At 37.1% G+C, this 7,038-nt stretch overlaps 1 non-coding gene across 1 annotated transcript in view; it reads left to right on the top strand.

Moving 5' to 3' along the window:
- The first annotated feature begins 6,961 nt into the window (after positions 1 to 6,961).
- LOC143176551 (small subunit ribosomal RNA) overlaps positions 6,962 to 7,038 on the top strand; it is a 1,921-nt gene continuing 1,844 nt past the window's right edge. The window contains exon 1 of the ribosomal RNA XR_013001085.1: positions 6,962 to 7,038. This exon is cut by the window's right edge and continues 1,844 nt beyond it. This is a non-coding gene — a ribosomal RNA (small subunit ribosomal RNA).

Here is a 7,038-nt window from a genome sequence, read left to right as displayed (position 1 = left end):
CGCCTGCTGGAATTACCGCACGGCTGGACACCTCGCTCCGACGAATCGGTTTTTTCCATTTTTTCCGAAAAATAAATTTTTGTAATTTTTTTTAATGTTAAAAACGTTAATAAACTTCATGTTTACGCATGGATTAAACATTGAAATAATTTTAAAACGCTTATTAAAAAAGTTGGTGTCGACCGTGGACTTAGAAAATTTCGGGAAGTCCGATTCGCCTGCTGGAATTACCGCACGGGCAGGACACCTCGCTCCGACGAATCGGTTTTTTCCATTTTTCCGAAAATAAATTTTTGTAATTTTTTTTAATGTTAAAAACGTTAATAAACTTCATGTTTACGCATGGATTAAACATTGAAATAATTTTAAAACGCTTATTAAAAAAGTTGGTGTCGACCGTGGGACTTAGAAAAATTTCGGGAAGTCCGATTCGCCTGCTGGAATTACCGCACGGGCTGGACACCTCGCTCCGACGAATCGGTTTTTTCCATTTTTTCCGAAAAATAAATTTTTGTAATTTTTTTAATGTTAAAAACGTTAATAAACTTCATGTTTACGCATGGATTAAACATTGAAATAATTTTAAAACGCTTATTAAAAAAGTTGGTGTCGACCGTGGGACTTAGAAAAATTTCGGGAAGTCCGATTCGCCTGCTGGAATTACCGCACGGGCAGGACACCTCGCTCCGACGAATCGGTTTTTTCCATTTTTTCCGAAAAATAAATTTTTGTAATTTTTTTTAATGTTAAAAACGTTAATAAACGTCATGTTTACGCATGGATTAAACATTGAAATAATTTTAAAACGCTTATTAAAAAAGTTGGTGTCGACCGTGGGACTTAGAAAAATTTCGGAAGTCCGATTCGCCTGCTGGAATTACCGCACGGGCTGGACACCTCGCTCCGACGAATCGGTTTTTTCCATTTTTTCCGAAAAATAAATTTTTGTAATTTTTTTTAATGTTAAAAACGTTAATAAACGTCATGTTTACGCATGGATTAAACATTGAAATAATTTTAAAACGCTTATTAAAAAGTTGGTGTCGACCGTGGGACTTAGAAAAATTTCGGGAAGTCCGATTCGCCTGCTGAATTACCGCACGGGCTGGACACCTCGCTCCGACGAATCGGTTTTTTCCATTTTTCCGAAAAATAAATTTTTGTAATTTTTTTTAATGTTAAAAACGTTAATAAACTTCATGTTTACGCATGGATTAAACATTGAAATAATTTAAAACGCTTATTAAAAAAGTTGGTGTCGACCGTGGGACTTAGAAAAATTTCGGGAAGTCCGATTCGCCTGCTGGAATTACCGCACGGGCTGGACACCTCGCTCCGACGAATCGGTTTTTTCCATTTTTTCCGAAAAATAAATTTTTGTAATTTTTTTTAATGTTAAAAACGTTAATAAACGTCATGTTTACGCATGGATTAACATTGAAATAATTTTAAACGCTTATTAAAAAAGTTGGTGTCGACCGTGGGACTTAGAAAAATTTCGGGAAGTCCGATTCGCCTGCTGGAATTACCGCACGGGCAGGACACCTCGCTCCGACGAATCGGTTTTTTCCATTTTTTCCGAACGCATGGATTAAACATTGAAATAATTTTAAAACGCTTATTAAAAAAGTTGGTGTCGACCGTGGGACTTAGAAAAATTTCGGGAAGTCCGATTCGCCTGCTGGAATTACCGCACGGGCTGGACACCTCGCTCCGACGAATCGGTTTTTTCCATTTTTTCCGAAAAATAAATTTTTGTAATTTTTTTTAATGTTAAAAACGTTAATAAACGTCATGTTTACGCATGGATTAAACATTGAAATAATTTTAAAACGCTTATTAAAAAAGTTGGTGTCGACCGTGGGACTTAGAAAAATTTCGGGAAGTCCGATTCGCCTGCTGGAATTACCGCACGGGCTGGACACCTCGCTCCGACGAATCGGTTTTTTCCATTTTTTCCGAAAAATAAATTTTTGTAATTTTTTTTAATGTTAAAAACGTTAATAAACGTCATGTTTACGCATGGATTAAACATTGAAATAATTTTAAAACGCTTATTAAAAAAGTTGGTGTCGACCGTGGGACTTAGAAAAATTTCGGGAAGTCCGATTCGCCTGCTGGAATTACCGCACGGGCTGGACACCTCGCTCCGACGAATCGGTTTTTTCCATTTTTTCCGAAAAATAAATTTTTGTAATTTTTTTTAATGTTAAAAACGTTAATAAACGTCATGTTTACGCATGGATTAAACATTGAAATAATTTTAAAACGCTTATTAAAAAAGTTGGTGTCGACCGTGGGACTTAGAAAAATTTCGGGAAGTCCGATTCGCCTGCTGGAATTACCGCACGGGCTGGACACCTCGCTCCGACGAATCGGTTTTTTCCATTTTTTCCGAAAAATAAATTTTTGTAATTTTTTTTAATGTTAAAAACGTTAATAAACGTCATGTTTACGCATGGATTAAACATTGAAATAATTTTAAAACGCTTATTAAAAAAGTTGGTGTCGACCGTGGGACTTAGAAAAATTTCGGGAAGTCCGATTCGCCTGCTGGAATTACCGCACGGGCTGGACACCTCGCTCCGACGAATCGGTTTTTTCCATTTTTTCCGAAAAATAAATTTTTGTAATTTTTTTTAATGTTAAAAACGTTAATAAACGTCATGTTTACGCATGGATTAAACATTGAAATAATTTTAAAACGCTTATTAAAAAAGTTGGTGTCGACCGTGGGACTTAGAAAAATTTCGGGAAGTCCGATTCGCCTGCTGGAATTACCGCACGGGCTGGACACCTCGCTCCGACGAATCGGTTTTTTCCATTTTTTCCGAAAAATAAATTTTTGTAATTTTTTTTAATGTTAAAAACGTTAATAAACGTCATGTTTACGCATGGATTAAACATTGAAATAATTTTAAAACGCTTATTAAAAAAGTTGGTGTCGACCGTGGGACTTAGAAAAATTTCGGGAAGTCCGATTCGCCTGCTGGAATTACCGCACGGGCTGGACACCTCGCTCCGACGAATCGGTTTTTTCCATTTTTTCCGAAAAATAAATTTTTGTAATTTTTTTTAATGTTAAAAACGTTAATAAACGTCATGTTTACGCATGGATTAAACATTGAAATAATTTTAAAACGCTTATTAAAAAAGTTGGTGTCGACCGTGGGACTTAGAAAAATTTCGGGAAGTCCGATTCGCCTGCTGGAATTACCGCACGGGCTGGACACCTCGCTCCGACGAATCGGTTTTTTCCATTTTTTCCGAAAAATAAATTTTTGTAATTTTTTTTAATGTTAAAAACGTTAATAAACGTCATGTTTACGCATGGATTAAACATTGAAATAATTTTAAAACGCTTATTAAAAAAGTTGGTGTCGACCGTGGGACTTAGAAAAATTTCGGGAAGTCCGATTCGCCTGCTGGAATTACCGCACGGGCTGGACACCTCGCTCCGACGAATCGGTTTTTTCCATTTTTTCCGAAAAATAAATTTTTGTAATTTTTTTTAATGTTAAAAACGTTAATAAACGTCATGTTTACGCATGGATTAAACATTGAAATAATTTTAAAACGCTTATTAAAAAAGTTGGTGTCGACCGTGGGACTTAGAAAAATTTCGGGAAGTCCGATTCGCCTGCTGGAATTACCGCACGGGCTGGACACCTCGCTCCGACGAATCGGTTTTTTCCATTTTTTCCGAAAAATAAATTTTTGTAATTTTTTTTAATGTTAAAAACGTTAATAAACGTCATGTTTACGCATGGATTAAACATTGAAATAATTTTAAAACGCTTATTAAAAAAGTTGGTGTCGACCGTGGGACTTAGAAAAATTTCGGGAAGTCCGATTCGCCTGCTGGAATTACCGCACGGGCTGGACACTGGACACCTCGCTCCGACGAATCGGTTTTTTCCATTTTTTTTGAAAAATAAATATTTGTAATTTTTTTTAATGTTAAAAACGTTAATAAACGTCATGTTTACGCATGGATTAAACATTGAAATAATTTTAAAACGCTTATTAAAAAAGTTGGTGTCGACCGTGGGACTTAGAAAAATTTCGGGAAGTCCGATTCGCCTGCTGGAATTACCGCACGGGCTGGACACCTCGCTCCGACGAATCGGTTTTTTCCATTTTTTCCGAAAAATAAATTTTTGTAATTTTTTTTAATGTTAAAAACGTTAATAAACGTCATGTTTACGCATGGATTAAACATTGAAATAATTTTAAAACGCTTATTAAAAAAGTTGGTGTCGACCGTGGGACTTAGAAAAATTTCGGGAAGTCCGATTCGCCTGCTGGAATTACCGCACGGGCTGGACACCTCGCTCCGACGAATCGGTTTTTTCCATTTTTTCCGAAAAATAAATTTTTGTAATTTTTTTTAATGTTAAAAACGAAATAATTTTAAAACGCTTATTAAAAAAGTTGGTGTCGACCGTGGGACTTAGAAAAATTTCGGGAAGTCCGATTCGCCTGCTGGAATTACCGCACGGGCTGGACACCTCGCTCCGACGAATCGGTTTTTTCCATTTTTTTTGAAAAATAAATTTTTGTAATTTTTTTTAATGTTAAAAACGTTAATAAACGTCATGTTTACGCATGGATTAAACATTGAAATAATTTTAAAACGCTTATTAAAAAAGTTGTTGTCGACCGTGGGACTTAGAAAAATTTCGGGAAGTCCGATTCGCCTGCTGGAATTACCGCACGGGCTGGACACCTCGCTCCGACGAATCGGTTTTTTCCATTTTTTTTGAAAAATAAATTTTTGTAATTTTTTTTAATGTTAAAAACGTTAATAAACGTCATGTTTACGCATGGATTAAACATTGAAATAATTTTAAAACGCTTATTAAAAAAGTTGGTGTCGACCGTGGGACTTAGAAAAATTTCGGGAAGTCCGATTCGCCTGCTGGAATTACCGCACGGGCTGGACACCTCGCTCCGACGAATCGGTTTTTTCCATTTTTTCCGAAAAATAAATTTTTGTAATTTTTTTTAATGTTAAAAACGTTAATAAACGTCATGTTTACGCATGGATTAAACATTGAAATAATTTTAAAACGCTTATTAAAAAAGTTGGTGTCGACCGTGGGACTTAGAAAAATTTCGGGAAGTCCGATTCGCCTGCTGGAATTACCGCACGGGCTGGACACCTCGCTCCGACGAATCGGTTTTTTCCATTTTTTTTGAAAAATAAATTTTTGTAATTTTTTTTAATGTTAAAAACGTTAATAAACGTCATGTTTACGCATGGATTAAACATTGAAATAATTTTAAAACGCTTATTAAAAAAGTTGGTGTCGACCGTGGGACTTAGAAAAATTTCGGGAAGTCCGATTCGCCTGCTGGAATTACCGCACGGGCTGGACACCTCGCTCCGACGAATCGGTTTTTTCCATTTTTTTTGAAAAATAAATTTTTGTAATTTTTTTTAATGTTAAAAACGTTAATAAACGTCATGTTTACGCATGGATTAAACATTGAAATAATTTTAAAACGCTTATTAAAAAAGTTTACTCTTGACCGTGGGGACTTAGAAAAATTCCGGCTTGCACGGATTCGACCACTCTGTTTTTCGGAGTTTCTGAGAAAAATAAATTTTTGTAATTTTTTTCATTATGATTTCTGAGTTCTCCCAGTAGTTTAATGTAAGGATTAAGCATTTAAAAATTTTTAAATCGAATATTAAAAAAGTTTACTCTTGCAATTTTTGGAAAAAAAAAATTCTAAAAAATTTTTCTTTCGGTGGAAACTAACGTTTAATATGTACAATAACGATTTATCGAATAAAAATCGTATGTTAATATATGTTCGAATCGACCATAGTTTCAGCGGCTAAGTACCAGCAGCCCGGCCGGTTGGTCTGTACGCGCGGCAGTTTACCACCATAAGCGCCCGTGCTGAGCGGCCGGCGCCGCGGTCGTCGCGGCCGCCCGTTTGGTTACTATAAGAGAGCACGTCGGTTCGAGCGGACCGGTCGGCGCAGCGGCGGGCGAGCGGCTATTCTACGATCTCGGTCGAGAAGCAGTCGTTCAGCTCCTCGAGGTCCATTCCTCGACTGTTCTGTACCGCGTTCCGTTGCGAATTTTTCTCTACACAGCATGACCACGGGTCGGTGTCTCAGACCGAATGGCCCTTATGTGGTAAGCCCAGAATGTTGGGTTGGATACAACGTATATTCGTTATACTTGTACGACTCTCACATCAACTCTCAGAAACCCAAAAGGGGTTTTCTATCCGAGCGAAAATATATTTTTCGTATACAAAAATTTAATGGCAAAGACCAAACGAAATACTACACACAAAAAGGGGCGACGAACAAAAATTGTTCGAATGAAATATAATATATACATATAAAATTGAGGTGTCCTAAGAGAGAAATACATAAACTAAGAGGTATATATTATAAGAAATATATATTATTTCTGGGCAAAGAAGAGAGAACGAAAAGAAGAGTATGATCTTTAACGCGAGGGCCTCGACATGGGTACGCCTAGCATGGTTCGCGCTTTCTCGATATGTCCAGCATGTTAACGTACGCGGTCTTCGGACTTCGTGCGTTATGTCCGTGCTTACACGATGGAGAGCGCTCGAGCATACGTGCTTACAAACCTGAAAGTCGATGTGACATCCGAGATTCTTTTTCTTCTAAAAAGATCTCGGAGAGATACACGGGAGAGTTTGAAATTTTTGGAGGTCCTCCTGATGTATATGCGCGGATATACCCATGTGGTAATTCGTGCGGAGTTGGTAATCTAATAGTGGAGCGAAATTTACCAACTCGAAAGAGAAGAGAGAAGAGAGTAGAGAGAAGAGAGAGGAGAAAGAGAACTGTCTTAAAGACGAGAAAAAGTATCGTCGATCCGACTCTTAAGGGGAGAGAGTCGGCGACTAAGATATATATATACATACATATTTTTGCTTCGTATGATGAAAATTTACTCGAAGCTCCCTGGTTGATCCTGCCAGTAGTCATATGCTTGTCTCAAAGATTAAGCCATGCATGTCTCAGTACATGCCGTATTA

This window comes from Nomia melanderi, unplaced genomic scaffold (assembly GCF_051020985.1).
Source record: "Nomia melanderi isolate GNS246 unplaced genomic scaffold, iyNomMela1 scaffold0627, whole genome shotgun sequence".
Lineage (NCBI taxonomy): Eukaryota > Metazoa > Arthropoda > Insecta > Hymenoptera > Halictidae > Nomia > Nomia melanderi.
The sequence above is the reverse complement of the archived record's forward strand: the minus strand, read 5'-3'. Positions and strand labels throughout refer to the sequence as shown.